The sequence below is a fragment of the Antechinus flavipes genome, chromosome 1, assembly GCF_016432865.1.
Source record: "Antechinus flavipes isolate AdamAnt ecotype Samford, QLD, Australia chromosome 1, AdamAnt_v2, whole genome shotgun sequence".
NCBI lineage: Eukaryota > Metazoa > Chordata > Mammalia > Dasyuromorphia > Dasyuridae > Antechinus > Antechinus flavipes.
Window position 1 is genome coordinate 293,426,042 of NC_067398.1, and position 17,127 is coordinate 293,443,168.

Here is a 17,127-nt window from a genome sequence, read left to right on the forward strand (position 1 = left end):
GCTCATTTAATGTTGGGTATGAGAGAGTGGAATCCAAGATGACTAAAGATATCAACATCAGTTACTAGAAGCTCCATAATGTTAACAACAGAAATAGGAAAAATAGCTTTAATGATAGGTTTGGGAATAAGGCTGCATAATCAATTAAGTTTTGGACAGATTAATTGAGGTAACATTAAGACATACAGGTGGTGATATCTAGTAAGTATATAGAAATATAGAGCTATGGGAAGTGAAGGATAAAGATATAGTTTGAAAGTTATCTACTGAGGTAAAAATCAATTTTTTGAGAGTCAGTGAGACCATGTAAGAGTTGAGAGGAAGGAAAGAAGAAGGCCACACATAAATCTTTAGAGAATACACATATTTAATGGAGAAAGCAGCAAAAGATCAGAGATAGAAAAAAACTTGAGGATTTAGTATCAGAGAGAAAAAAATACCCAAGCAATGGACTTTCTACCCTTTTTTTCTTCTAGAGGCAGCTAGATAGTACAATGCTTAAAATGATGAGTCCCTACTCAGGAAGACCTGAGTTCAAATCTTTCCTCAGATACTTAACTACTCTGGACAAGTCATTTAACATCTCTTTATATCTTAGTTTCCTCAACTTAAAAAATGGAGATGAGATCTCAAATAAGATAATTATAAAATGCTTAGCTCAATGTACCTGGTACATAGTAAATGCTTAATAAATAATTATTTCAATAGTATTAAATGTCAAGGGGGTCATATAGGATAAGAGTAGAAAATGGTCTTAGACACTCACCAGCAGTGTGACTGTGGGCAAGTCACTTAATCTCTATGTACCACAGTTTTCTTTCCTATAATAATAAAAAAGGAGAATAACACAGGAGATAGTGAGAACACTGCCCTTAATTCCAGGATTATTGTGAGAGTCAAACAGATATTTGTTTTTGTTTTTAACTAAAGCTTTTTATTTTCAAAATACATGAATAGATAAATTTTCAACATTCACCCCTGCAAAACCCCTGTGTTCCAAAGTTTTTTTCCCTCCCTTCTCCCAAACTCCCCCAAGACAGCAAGCAATCCAATATATTTTAAACATGTATAATTCTTCTATACATATTTCCACAATTATCCTACTGCACAAGAAAAATCAGATCAAAAAAGAAAAAAAATGAGAAAGAAAACAAAAAGCAAACAAACAACAACAAAGCACTATGTTGTGATCCACACTCAGACCCCACAACTCTCCCTCTGGATGTGGATGGCTCTATCACAAAAGCATTGGAACTGGCAGGAATCACCTCACTATTAAAAAGAGCCACATCCATCAGGAACTGATCATCATATAATCTTGCTGTTGTTGTATACAATGTTCTAGTCACTTTACTTAACATCAGTCCATGTAAGTCTCTCTAGGCCTTTCTGAAATCATCTTGCTGATCATTTTTTATAGAACAATAATATTCCATAACATATATATGTTATGTGTAATATTATATATTCCACAGTATGTATGTGTGTGTGTATATGTATGTATGTATATATATATATATATGTATGTATGTATGTATATATATATATATATATACTATTTTCCAACTGATGATTATCCACTCAGTTTCCAGTTCTTTGTCAAAGAACAAAAAGGGCTGCTACAAACATCTTTGCACATGTAGGTCCTCCTTTTTATGATTTCTTTGGAATACACTCTCACATGATTCTTCACATTCCACTTCATCTTTCCTTTCATCATGATAGCACTAGCCATTGTTCACCTCCTTTTCCTTCATGAAATTCTTTTCTTCATGAAACTGGCTCCAACCACCCTTCAGGCATCAACCCAGATTCAGACAAAACCCCCTTCCATCCATACTATACCATCAAGGACGCCCTAGACCTAATCTTACTACTACCCAATAGAGACACTGCTGAATCAAAGGGCATAGTTCTTTTGGACATAGTTCCAAATTGTTCTCCAAAATGGCTGGATCAGTTCATAACTCCACTAACAATATATTTGTGCCCCACTTTTCCTACATTCCTACAATATTCATCATTATCTTTTCCTGTCATCTTATCCAATCTGAGAGATGCACAGTAGTACCTCAGAGTTGTCTTAATTTGCATTTCTCTGATCAGTAGTGATTTAGAGGATTTTATCATATGACTAGAAATTAACTAATTTCTTCACTTGAAAATTGTCTGCTCATATCCTTTGACCATTTATCAGTTAGACAATGGCTTGTGTTCTTGTAAATTTCAGTCAATTCTCTATTTTAGAAATGAGGCTTTTGAGATATTATTTGTATTTTTCAGATTGTAAAACTACATGTTTTATAAATATTAATTATTATTATTGTAAAGGAATAAAAGAATTGCCAAGAATGAAAGTGTCATGGAATTGAGATCCATATTTTACATAGGGAGTACATACCCACTGAGAAAATTGTGGCTCTACAAACAATACTATGAAAATTGAGAAATGTGGAAAATGAAATGTTTCATTCATTTATACAAGGATTACCAAAATTCCTGTATTTCTAATCATACTTAAGGAGACTATTCATTTAAAAAGTCTATGCCTCGGGTTTAGAAGCCTATCCTTAAAATCTTTACCAATGAATTGAGACTTAACTCATTTCAAGTCAAATATTCCAAAGCCAATGAGAAATAGCAAGCTTGTTTTATGGGTTTGACATCTGACAAGGTATCAGTAAAAGGGGAAGAAAAGCAATTGAAAAGCCTACTTTGGGTACTATAATTCTGTGTCTGCCACAATCCCAAAGCAATTTTTACTAATATGGCAGCAATGATGCAAATGATTGTAAATTTCCAAACTTGTGTGAATTGTTTGATGAATGAGGAGAAAACCTCATACCACAAAGACATCTGCAAAATATTCAAATCCTTTGTATTTGGTCATGAAAACTGTACCAAGTAAACCACCAGGAATTGCATAAGCTTAAATAAATCTGCAAACAGCCTGTCTTCTCCTCTAACAATACATTCTTTGCCATTTTGTGGTTGATCATAGAATGTCAGCATTAATATAAAAGAGAAAACTTTACCCTTTTCTAAAAACAAAAAATCCTCAGCACTCTTCTCTTCCCCCAAAAAAATCTTTAAGAAAACATGTTAGAATTTTGTATTTATCATGGGAAGTAGTTGAGAACAAAATACGTTTTATCCAGGAAAATAATGCCATAGGACAATTATGCAATAACTTTTTAATAAATATATATATATATATAAAACATATAATTACATTTTATACTATAATATAAAACATGCAACAAATTATATATATATATATATATATATATATATATATATATATATATATTTATTTATTTATAAGTACAAATATGTATACACATGTATATTCTCTGATATTATCCTGTCTACCTCTCCAGCCAATGTAGAATAATGATGGAAAAAAGGGAATTTTTTAAATCTAAAATAACGTTTCTGTATATTTAAAATGGTGTACAATATAATTTGGCTATTTGTCTGAGGATAGAGTACCCAGTATGTTGATATAGCTATTACTTGTTAGCCTCTCCCCATATTTACATTTCTAAATCACATATTCTTATGAGTTTTTACTGCTTCATAGTGCAATAATGATAATATTTTTTGTTTCCTATTTCATATAATAATACAATTTCAACCCCACAGGATTATAATGAGAAAATATTTTGTAAACCACATGGGGCTATAGAAGAGTGCTTTACAAATACAAATTCATTTGATTCTCCAACAGTTCTAAGAGGGAGAGAGAGATGTTCTTGTTATTAATAATTTAGGAAGCTGAGGCAAAAAGTGATTAAGTGATTTGCCCAGGATCATACAGTTACTGAGTCTCTCAAACATAAAGTAGAAAAAGTATCATTTCAAGTTAATACTTTCTCTGGAACTTATAGTTTCAGTGTTGTCTGAGAAGTCAGGTAATTAGCCCAGCTAAGACACAGCCAGTATGTTTCAGAGGCTAGACTTAAACTCAGGTCTTCTTGATTCCAAGGCTGACTCATTACTATGTTACATTACTTTTCAAAATTTTGTAGATCTTAAGGTTTACAAAACATTTTCCTCAACTTTATTTATTACAACTAGAAAGAAAAAATGTGAATTAATACAAAGGCTTAGGGAAGGGAGGAGGAAAAGGGGGGAGGCACAAGAGAGACTAGGAGTAGGATAGCAAAAAAAAAAAAAAAGAGTTGTTGAAGTATCTTTTTAAATAGAGACAAAAATAAATCAGAAATAAACACAGACTATTAAGACAGTTTTGAAAGTGACTGGGTGAAGTTTTAGATTTTTTTTTAAAAGCAAGTTGAACATAATATAATCTGTTGTTTTATGTACAATCCTTTTTTCTGTTCTGCTATATATATGCAAATGTCAATTTTAAAAATATCCGTTAAGTTTAGTATAAAAACAAAGTTTAAACATCATATATATGTAAATGTGTGTATACATACATACACACACGCATATATATACATATATATGTGTGTATACATATGTAGATATGTATACACACACCTACATGCATACTATCCTGCTAGTTTCCTCAATGGAATTTCTTTGTACCAATGAAGTCAAAGATCTAAGCTACAGATATTTAAAGCTATGTGTCTCTAGCTAACTGACTGTCTCTTCTTCTGGAGTTTTATTCTCATGCTTCATTATGATCTAGATTCGTAGGACCTTAGTTCTTACAGAGTCACTCCAGGAGTGTCAGCTGAACCTGCATGTCCTCCTACTCAATTGAATATGCTCTAATTACTGAATCATTAATAGGCCTAATGTGTGTCTTCCATCCACTAAGTTTAGAAAACAAAAAGATGTATTCTCTTGGAGGGGGAGGAGATTGGCAGTTAACACCAGGCAGGGGGAATAGCAATTCACTTAATTATACTATGTGGAGTAGTTGCAGTCTACATTAGTAGTAGAAGCAACATGGGTGAAACCATCGATACCTAATGTATACTATCAATGTATATATATTTATTAATTTATGGAATAAACTGAAATTTTTTAAATCACATATATAATTTTCTCTTATTATTTTATCCTGAACTTAATAAATAAATAATAAATAAGAATTTTCAAAACATAGAACTGGGGGAAAAGATTGTGCTTACATAAAACTGAAAATCTATGATGTACAACTTGTAATTCCTTTTAAATATATAATGAAGTGATCTTGTAACTTTTTTCTTCCATAAATGGCTACCATTAGACACAAATATGGTACATACATATATAATATGGAAATAAACACAAACATAAAAATAGTATATTAAGGATAGATATTTGAATATCATATAAAATAAAGCATATTATTTTATGGGGAGAAGGGTGTCTAGACATATGACCACAATGTTATAGGAAACTCCAAGTGAGAAAACTCCTTATACCTCTGAAAACCAGCAATTAGCCTGCAAATTACAGTCTTATAGGTTTCTAAAACTTAGAGAGTTGACTGGGCACAGAGTAACTAAATGACTTGTCAAAGGTCACAAAGTCAATATGTCTTAATAGCAGGACTTGAATCCCTAATTCAAAGGCCAATTCTTTTTACTGACATGTTACCTCTAATTTTTAAAAATGATGTTATATAAATGAAAGTGAGAAGAAAAGGAGGAATGGAGCTAGAAATATGATTATGGAAGGGCCAGGTACTAATATTGATAATAATAATGAAAATATTGATTCAAGTAACAATTGAAAATGTAAAAAAAAATTTGTTTGTTTATATTGGGATGTAGGGTATCTATTTTTACATTTGTCTCAATCTGGGTAGTATTCAGGGGTATGATGGACTCCAAAAATCAATTGCCAAGTTTTCAGTGTGAACATTTATACTTCAGAAATAGACAATGCTACAGATCAGATTTTGCTTTATAGTTTCATTTACTGATCAAACAAAAGCTTTTTAAACTGTTAGTTGTGACTCCATATGGGTTCACATAACTGAATGTAGGAGTTGTGAAATTATAATTTATTGTTAGTAAATATTTGATATATATGTCATATATATATATATATGACTATTTTATATACCTATATGTCTGGAGTCGCCTAAAAATTTCCCTAGAGAAAATGGACTATGAGTGAAAAAAATTTCAGAAGCTCTGGTCTAAACAAACAAAAAAAAAAATGAAGAAAATGTGAATAATGAAGAAATTTAAGTGTGCATTTTTGAATACAATTTTTTCCTGAAAATGCAATTGTTACCATCATATCTAGTCATATTCACTGAATTAAATATTACTTGAAATCTAGAATCTGAATATAATTCTATAACTTTTCTTTATCCATCATTTGGGATTTACAAATAGATTAATAATCTATAAACATTCCCATTCAATAAAGTGTTCCAAGAATTTGCAGTAAATGATTCATATATATAGTTTTTCATATTTATCTGGTAATTTGGAGAATTTAAGAAATGGAGGGAACATTTTATGATTTTCTCATAAAAATCTCAATCACAATTTTAAACTTTTCCCTAAATGGGTTGAGTTTATTATATTAATTGATGATAGTAATTTTGGAGACAAATACAATTCATGTGTAGGTGAAAATGGATCAATTAATGAACTTTGCTACAAATCTTCATCTTTAAAATTGTAACTTAAATTTAATGTTATGGTGTCAATAAAATAATCTTTAAGCTCTTTCCCTAAATCAACAAAACAGTTAAAAGAAGAGAGAGTAGGGTAGGAACATGGATCAGTAGAAAGAGTCTTGGATATGGAATCAGTGAGTCTTAGTTCAAGTATGACTTTGGGAGGCCATTTCCTCCCTGAACCTCATTTTCCTCAAGTGTCTATAAAATGAAGAGGTTGGACTATATAACTTTGAAGTTTCCTTTCATCTCTAAGTCTGTTTTCTAAATCACATAATCTATGTCTCCTGCAGAATTGCAAATATTTCTGAATTCTATTATTATTAAAACTTATTTTTATAACTATTATAATTAACAATTATAATTATTTTAACTATATATAATTCAACCATATATGTTACATAACTAATTATTAGTTACAAATTAATAATAACTATTAATTATTACTTTTAAAATTAATGCTGATAACTTTAATTTAATTTATTTTAATTCATGATAACTTTCATTTAAGCCCACGGATAACTTTTTTTTTTCTGCTGTGAGCTCCTGGAAAATAAAGTGACTATACTTTATTTCCACTGTTCATTTCTATAATTTTCCCTCTTACATCAGGATCATTAGCACACGATTAGTCATGGTGACTCATCTCTTTTTCCCTGGTATGTGGTCATCATGATCTCTCAACCTCCAAATTAGTTGAAAGTTTGGGTATGTTCATATTGACCTCTATGGATTAAGATACAGTTCAATATATCTGTAAAAACAAGGTTTTATCTTTTTTGTTTGTTTGTTCTGCTTTGCTTTGCTTTTATTTTTAATGGTTGCAAAAAGTTGGAAGTAAAAGGTCATAGACCTTTTAGTTAAAAATCTGCCATAGGCAATACTGGCAATTGGAAAATGGGTTCCTAGATGACAGTTTTCTGAGTGAAATTTCTTTTAAAACAGGCAAATGATTCTTCCTTTAAAAAAAAGCTTTTCTTTATTTTTGAAACTGCATAGTTTTCAACATTCACCCTTGCAAAATCTTGTGTTCCAATTTTTTTCTCCCTCTCTTCCTCCCACTCCCTTCCTTTAGACAACTAATAATACAATATATGCTAAGCATGAACAATTCTTGTATATATAATTCCACAATTATCATGCAGCACTAAAAAATAAGAAAACAAAAGGCAAGGCAAAAATAACAAAAAAGGTGAAAATATTATGTTGTGATGCACATTCAGTCCTCACAGTCTCTCTAGATGCAGATGGCTCTCTTCATCACAAGCCTATTGGAACAGGTCTATTAGAGTACATTGTTGAAAAAAGCCACATCCATTAAAATTGGTAATTGCATAATCTTGTTGCTATATACTATGTTCTCTTGGTTCTACTCACTTCACTTAGCATCAGTTCATATAAGGCTCTCCAGGCTTTTCTGAAATCATCCTGCTGATCAGTTCTTATAGAACAATAATATTCCATAACATTCACATACCATAATTTATTCAGCTGTTCTCCAACTGATGGACAAACATTCAATTTCTAGCTCCTTGCCACTACAAAAAGAGCTGCTACAAACATTTTTGCATGTGTAGGTCCTTTCCCCCCTTTTACAATTTCTTTAGAATATAGAACTAACAGAGACACTGCTGCATCAAAGGATATGCACAGTTTGATAGCAATTTGGACATAACTCCAAATTATTCTCTAGAACTGTTGAATCATTTCACAATTCCACCAATAATGCATTAGTGTCCCAGTTTTCCCACATCCCCCCAACATTTATCATAATCTTTTTTTGTCATTTTGGCTAATCTGAGAGGTATGTAGTGGTACATCAGAGTTGTCTTAATTTGCATTAACATTATTGTGGTATAGGGTATTAGCTGATGGTCAATAGATAGATTGGTCAATAGATGGTCAATTTCTATTTTCTGCCATACTAGTTTCCAATTTTCCCATCAATTTTTGTCATATAGTGAGTTCTTATCCCAGAACCTGGAGTCTTTGGGCTTATCAAATACTAGACAATAGGCATTGATTATTGTGTCTTTTGACCCTAACCTATTCCACTGATTGACTACTCTATTTCTTAGCTAGTACCAAATGGTTTTAATGACCACTGCTTTATAATAATTTTAGGCCTGGTATACCATCATTTGCATTCTTTCATTAATTCCCCAGAAATTCTTGACCTTTTGTTCTTCCATATGAACTTTGTTATTTTTTTTCTCACTGTGTAAAGTAATTTCTTGGCAGTTTGATCTGTATAGTACTGAATAAGTATATTAATTTAGCTAGAATTGTCATTTTTATTATATTAGCTTTTCTTATTCATGAATACTTGATATTCTTCCAATTATTTAGATTTGACTTTATTTGTCTGGAAAGTGTTTTATAATTGTGTTTATATAGTTCCTGACTTTGTCTTGGTGAATCCATTATGATTTTAGTGAACTTTTATCATAAGTCTTTTGGACTTCTTCTATGCTTGGTTCATTCTAAGTCCTAAATTGTATTTAAAGTTTTAGAATTTCAGAGCTGCAAGAACTCTCAGAGGTCATTTGAATTCAGTTCCTTCAATCCCATATAACATACCTGATAGAACATGGTCATCCAGCTTCTTTTCTCTCCAGTGATTATGAAATAACTATCTACTAAGGCAGCTTATTCTGTTTATGCAGCTCTCACCATTATGAATTTATATCCTTATTATATTATGTATTATAGGCTCTGAAACTGTGCTTAACCCCTTGACTCAGCAGTGCCATTACTGGGTCTGTATCCCAAGGAAATCTTTTTTTAATAGCTTTTTATTCACAAAGTATATGCATGGGTAATTTTTCAGCATTGACCTTTGCAAAACCTTCTGTTCCAACTTTCTCCCTCCTTCCCCCCATCTCCTCACCTAGATGTCAGGTAGACCCATACATGTTAAATATGTTAAAGTATATGTTAAATACAATATATGTTTACATATTCATACAATTATTTTGCTGCCCAAGAAAAACTGGACTTAAACATAAGGTAAAAATAACCTGAGAAGAAAATAAAAAATGCAAGCAGACAAAAACAGAGGGAGTGGAAATGCTATGTTGTGGTCCATACTAATTTCCCATAATTCTTTCACTGGGTGTAGCTGGTTCTCTTCATTATTGAACAAATGGAATTGATTTGGTTCATCTCAATAATGGAGAGAGCCATTTCCATCAGAATTGATCATCATATAGTATTGCTGTTAAAGTATATGATGACCTCCTGGTCCTGCTCATTTCACTCAGCATCAGTTCATGTAAGTCTCTCCAGGCCTTTCTGAAATCGTCCTGCTGGTCATTTCTTACAGAACAATAATATTCCTTAATATTCATATAACACAACTTTTTCAGCCATTCTCTAATTGATGGGCATCCATTAAATTCCCAGTTCCTAGCCACTACAAAAAGGGCTGCCACAAACATTTTTGCACATACAGGCCCCTTTCCCTTCTTTAAGACCTCTTTGGGATATAAGCCCAGTAGTGACACTGCTGGATCAAAGGGTATGTACAGTTTGATAACTTTTTGACCTTAGTTCCAAATTGCTCTCCAGAATGGTTGGATTCATTCACAATTCCACCAACAATGCATCAGTGTCCCAGTTTTCCCACATCCCCCCCCCGCAACATTCCGCATTATCTTTTCCTGTCATCCTAGCCAATCTGATAGGTGTGTAGTGGTATCTCAGAATCGTCTTAATTTGTATTTCTCTTATTAATAATAACTTGGAGCATCTTTTCATATGGCTAGAAATAGTTCAATTTCTTCATCTGAGAATTGTCTGTTCATATCCTTTGACCATTTATCAATTGGAGAATGGCTTGATTTCTTATAAATTAGAGTCAATTCTCTATATATTTTGAAATGAGGCCTTTATCAGAACCTTTAATTGTAAAAATGTTCCCAGTTCATTGCTTCCCTTCTAATCTTGTCTGCATTAGTTTTGTTTGTACAAAAGCCTTTTAATTTGATATAATCAAAGTTTTCTATTTTGTGATCAATAATGATCTCTAGTTCTTCTTTGGTCACAAATTCCTTCCTCATCCACAAGTCTGAGAGGCAAGCTATTCTATGTTCTTCTAATTTATTTATAATCTCATTTTTTATGCCTAGATCATAAACCCATTTTGATCTTATCTTGGTGTATGGTGTTAAGTGTGGGTCAATGCCTAGTTTCTGCCATACTGATTTTCAATTTTTCCAGAGTTTTTGTCAAACAGTGAATTCTTATCCCAAAAGTTGGGATTGTTGGGTTTGTCACACATTAGATTATTAAAATTATTGATTATTTTGTTCTGTCTAACCTATTCCACTGATCAACTAGTCTATTTCTTAGCCAATACCAAATGGTTTTGGTGACTGCTACTTTATAATATACTTTTAGATCTGGTATAGCTAGGCCACCTCCATTTGATTTTTTTCATTAATTCCCTTGAAAGTCTTGATCTTTTGTTCTTCCATATGAATTTTATTGTTATTCTTTCTAGGTCATTAAAATAGTTTTTTGGGAGTCTGGTATAGCACTAAATAAATAGATTAATTTAGGTAGTATTATCATCTTTATTATATTTGCTCAACCTATCTAAGAGCACTTAACATTTTTCCAATTGGTTAGAGCTGACTTTATTTTTGTGGAAAGTGTTTTGTAATTTTACTCATATAGTTCCTGACTTTCCCTTGGTAGATAGATTCCCAAATATTTTATACTATCGGCAGTTACTTTAAATGGGATTTCTTTTTGTATCTCTAACTGTTAGATTTTGTTAGTGAGATGTAATGGGCTGAGGCTTGAGTTGATGCACTGAGGTCTCAAGCACGTGAGGCTAAGTAGTAATTGGACCATATTCTATTAATATATATGCTTGGAGAAAGAATGGCCCCTGCCCACTCTTTGTGCAAGTCCGATGTGTTGTATAGGAAATGACGTTTCTGGTGGATGGAGGCAAGGGAGTGGAAAGGGAAGCAGAAGGAGAGAGTGCTGGCTGGCATCTTGACACAGCTGCTCGCATTGCCATTGCTACAGCTCTTCATCTCCAATCCCCTTCTGCTAGCTGGCTTCCTGTCGCAGCTGCCCATATTGCTATCGCAATCTTTCTTGCCCATATTGCTATCGCAATCCTTTTTCACCTCTTCACTTCAATAAAGATTGAAGATTTTTCCCTTAACCTGAATTTCTGACTCCAGCTGATTTTAAATACGCGGTTATCACAGTGATATATAAGAATTTTGATGATTTACGTAGGTTTATTTTCTATCCTGCAACTTTGCTAAAGGTGGGATTATTTCTAATAGCTTTTTAGTAGAATCTCTTGGATTCTCTAAGTATACCATCATATCATCTGCAAAGAGTGATAATTTGATTTCCTTATTACCTACTCTAATTCCTTTAATTTCTTTTTCAACTCTTATTGCTGAAGCTAGCATTTCTAATACAATATTGAACAGTAATGGTGATAGTAGGCAACCTTGTTTCTTTCTTGATCTTATTGGGAATGGTTCCATTTATCCCCGTTTTGACAGTTTTAAATAGATGCTACTGACTATTTTAAGGAAAAGCCCATTTATTCCTATATTCTCAAAAGTAAAAACACCTATTAAAAATAGGAATGGATGTTGGATTTTATCAAATGATTTTTCTGCATCTATTGAGATGATCATATGTTTTTTGTTAATTTAGTTTTTGATATAGTCAATTATGCTAATAATTTTCCTAATGTTGAACCAGCCCTGCATTCATAGTATAAATCCTACTTGGTTGTGGTATATTATCCTGGAGATGATTTTCTGTAGTCTTTTTGCTAATATTTTATTTAAGATATTTGCATCAATAATCATTGGGGAGATTGGTCTATAATTTTCTTTCTCTGTTTTCAACCTACCTGGTTTAGGTATCAGTACCATTTCTGTGTCATAGAAGGAATTTGGTAGGAATCCTTTATTCCCTATTTTTTCAAATAGTTTATATAACATTGGAGTTAACTGTTCTTTAAATGTTTGGTAAAATTCACATGTAAATCCATCTGGTCCTGGAGATTTTTTCTTAGGGAGTTGATTAATAGCTTGTTCTATTTCTTTTTCTGAAATGGAACTATTTAAGCAATTTACTTCCTCTTCTGTTAATCTGGGCAGACTATATTTTTGAAAGTAGTCGTCCATTTTACTTAGGTTATCAAATTTATTGGCATAAAGTTGGGCAAAGTAACTCCTAATTATTGCTCTAATTTCTTATTCATTGGTGGAAAGTTCTCCCTTTTCATTTTTAAGACTACCAATTTGATTGTCCTCTTTCCTTTTTCTAATCAAATTTACCAAAGTTTATCTATTCTGTTGGTTTTTTCATAAAAACAACTCTTAGTTTTATTTATTAATTCAATAGTTTTTTTTTTTTACTTTCAATTTTATTAATTTCTCCTTTTAATTTTAGAATTTCAAGTTTAGTATTTGATTGGGTTTTAATTTGCTCCTTTTCTAGCTTTTAAGTTGCAAGCCCAATTCATTGATCTTCTCTTTATTTTATGCAAGTAAGCCTCTAGAGATATAAAATTTCTCTTTATTACCCCTTTGGTGGCATCCCATAAATTTTGGTATGTTGTCTCATTGGTGTTATTCTCTTGGGTGAAATTATTAATTATGCCTATAATTTGCTGTTTCACCCATTCATTCTTTAGGATGAGATTATTTAGTTTTCAATTACTTTTTGGTCTATTTATCCCTAGCTTTTTGTTGAATGTAATTTTTATTGCATCGTGAGCTGAAAAAAATGCACTTACTATTTCTGCCTTTCTGCATTTAATTTTGAGGTCTTTATGTCCTAATATATGGTCAATTTTTGTATAGGTTCCATGAACTGCTGAGAAGAAAGTGTACTCCTTTCTGTCTCCATTCAGTTTTCTCCAAAGATCTATCATACCTAATTTTTCTAATATTCTATTTACCTCTTTAACTTCTTTTTTTTTTTTATTAGTTTTGTGATTTCATTTATCTAATTCTGAGAGTGCAAGGTTGAGATCTCCCACTATTATAGTTTTGCTGTCTATTTATTCTTATAACTCTCTTAACTTCTCCTTTCAGAAGTTAGATGCTATATCACTTGGTACATATTGATATTGCTTCATTTTCTATGCTACTCTTTAGCAAGATATAATGTCCTTCCTTATCTCTTTTAATTAGATCAGTTTTTGCTTTTGCTTGATCTGAGATAAGGATGGCTACCCCTGCTTTTTTTTTTTTTTTACTTCACCTGAAGCCTAATAGATTCTGCTCCAGCCTTTTACCTTTACTCTTTACATATCACTGTGTTTTAAATGTGTTTCCTGCAAACAACATATTGTAGGATTCTGGTTTCTGATCCAGTCTGCTATCCACCTCTGCTTTATGGGAGATTTCATCCCATTCACATTTATGGTTAAAACTACTAATTCTGTATTTTCTGCCATCTTATTATCCCCAGATTATACTTTTCCTTTCCTTTCCTTCCTTACCTCCTTCCCCAGTATTAAACTTATGGGTACCACTTGCCTCACACAGCTCTCTCTCTTTAGAATCCCTCTCACCCCCTTTGAGTCCCTCACTCTTTCTTTTACCTTTCCCTTGTTTTTCTGTATTTCCTTCTATTTAGCCTATTCTTTTCCTTTTCCCTTTTCCTCTACCACTTTTTAATGAAGTGAGAAAAGTTTCTCTGTAAACCAAATATGTTTATTATTTTCTCTTTGAGCGAAATCAGATGAGAATAATATTCACACAATGTTCCTTCCCATCCCTAAATTCCCTCAGATATGATAAGTTTCCTTTGCCTCTTTGTGGGATGTAATTTCCCTCTTTTTATCTCCCCTTTTCCCTTTTTTTGATACTATCCCCTTTTCATGCCTACTTTCCTATTTTTTTGTATTATAACAGTAAAATCAAATTATATATGCACTCTTTATGTATGCCCATAACAGAAATACAGTTCTCAAGAGTTCTTTTTATCTTTTATGCTTCTCTTGAGTCCTATATTTGGAGGTCAAATTTTTTTAACTCTGGTTTTTTCATTAGGAATAAATGAAATTCACTTTTTTCATTGAATGTCCATCTTCTTCCCTGGAAGAAAATGCTCAGCTTCACTGGGTAGTTTAGTCTTGGCTACATTCCAAGTTCTTTTGCCTTATGGAATATCATATTCCAGGCCCTTCATTCTTTTAATGTGGAAGCTGCTAGATCCTGAGTGATCTTTATTGTGGCTCCTCAGTGTTTGAAATGTTTTTTTCTCGCTGCGTGTAATATTTTTTTCTTAGTCTGATAGTTCTGAAATTTAGCCACAATATTCCTTGGAGTTTTCATTCTGGAGTCTCTTTCAGAAAGTGAATTCTTTCGATGCCTGTTTTACCTTCTGATTCTATTATATCTGGGCAGTTCTCTTTGATGATTTCCTACAAAATAGTGTCTAGGCTTTTTTTTTTTTCATCATAATTTTTCAGGAAGTCCAATAATCCTCAGATTATCTCTTCTAGATTTATTTTCCAGGTCTGTTGTTTTTCCAAGTAGATATTTAATAGTTTTTTCTACTTTTTCATTTTTTTTGGTTTTGTTTGACTGATTCTTGATGTCTCAACAAATCATTCATTTCTATTTGTTCTATATGTTATTTTCTTCATTAACTTTTTTTTACTTCTTTTCGTATATGTCCAATTGAGTTTTTAAATGAGTTGTTTTGTTCTATGAATTTTTTTTCCATTTCACTATTTTTTTTTAATGAGTTATTTTCTTTTTCCAATTCACAAATCCTACTCTCCTAGGAGTTCTTTATCTTTTCCAATTCACAAATCCTACTTTTTGGGAGTTCTTTATCCTTTCCAATTCACTAATTCTGTTTCCCCGAGAGTTCTTTACCTTTTCCATTTCACATTTCAGGAAGTTGTTTTCTTTTTCTACTTTATCATATCTTTCTTTTAATGAGTTATGTACCTTTTCCATACTCTCTTGCAGAGCTTTTCTTTCCTTTCCCCATTTTCCTTCTAGCTCTCTTTTAATATCTTTTCTAATTTCTTCTAGGAGAGCTTTGTATTATGAGGACCAGGTTATATCTCTCTTTGGGGTATTGTCTGGAGATTGTCTGCTATTAGTTTCCTCAGGGTTGGAAATCTGCTCTCTTTCTGTATAGAAGCTATTTATAGTTAGAATTCGCTTGGCTTTTTTACTCATTTTTTAAAAATCCCTTAGGGTCTGCCTTCAGGGCAAGGAGGTTCTCAGCTTCCTCTACAGAACATTGATATATGGGGAATAGCTGTCCTGTGAACAGGCTGTGAAGAGTAGCCATGCTGCTGTGGAAGTGTTACTGCCCAGGGAAGAGTCCTACAGTGGAAGTGCTACTGCCCTGGGCAGAACCCCCTGTGCAGAACAGCAGCTACCCTGGGAGAAGTGGCTGAGCAGTGGAAGTGTCACTGTCTTGGGCAGAGCCCCTCGCTGTGGACTGTGGCTGCACAGCTGCACTGTGATTGTGCTAAGTCACTCTTGGTGCTGGGTGGGTGTGGCCAGGTCCTGTTAAATTCTGGCATTTTGGAGTACACTCTACCTTTGGCTTTTGTATAACTTCTCTGCTGATGTACTGCTTTGCAACCAAAGTGGAGCATCCCACCTGTGGTAGAGTCTTCCCTGCAAATTCTCCACCCACAGAGACCACACCTCACCCCCTATGCACTCAATGTGGGCTAGCCTCTGTATTCTGCCTCCTTGCCTGTGCTGGCCTCCTCCTGCTTGATCAACATAGATCTTTTCTGGCAATCTTCCAAATTATCTTTGGCTGGTAATTTGTTGTACTCCCAATATGCATGGATTTTACTAGTCAAGCACTATTTCTGAAGCTGAATTCGGTAATTAGTAAGTGAGGGTCCTCTCCCCCATCTTGGCTTTGCCCCCCAAGGAAATCTTAAAGAAGGGAAAAGGACCCACATGTGCAAAAATATTTGTAGCAGCTCTTTTTATGGTAGCAAAGAACTAGAAAATAATAGATGACTCTCTGAACAAGTTGTGGTATATGGAAATAATGAAATATTATCATTCTATAAAAATTATGAACAAGCTGATTTTGGAAAGGCCTGGAAAGATTTACATGAACTAATGCTGAGCGAAACTAGCAAAACCAGGAATACATTGTATACAATAACAGCAAGAATGTGTGATGGTCAGCTATAAAAGTCTTGGTTCTTCTCAGTGGTTTAGTGACTCAAAGCAATCCCAGTAGACATTGCAGAGAAAATGCCATCTGTATGGAGAAAAATAACTAAGGAAACTGAATGTAAATCAACTCATGCTATGTTCACTTCTTTTTTTTTTGTTTGTTTTTTTTTTTTAATCTCATCTATGTTTTTTTCCCTTTTGCTCTGATTTTTCTCTTTCAACATGATTCATAAAATAAATTGTACTAAAAATAAATAAATTTACTACAAAAAGATTTTATATTTATATATATAAAACAATCTTATATTATATCATAATCTATAAAATTGGGATAATAAAAGTACCTACATCTCA

The 17,127-nt window shown here is 32.7% G+C and overlaps 1 protein-coding gene across 1 annotated transcript in view; it reads left to right on the forward strand.

Moving 5' to 3' along the window:
- The window catches only part of MUSK (muscle associated receptor tyrosine kinase), a 198,133-nt gene that overhangs the window by 54,378 nt on the left and 126,628 nt on the right, over positions 1-17,127 (forward strand). The gene's annotated exons all lie outside the window — the stretch shown is intronic.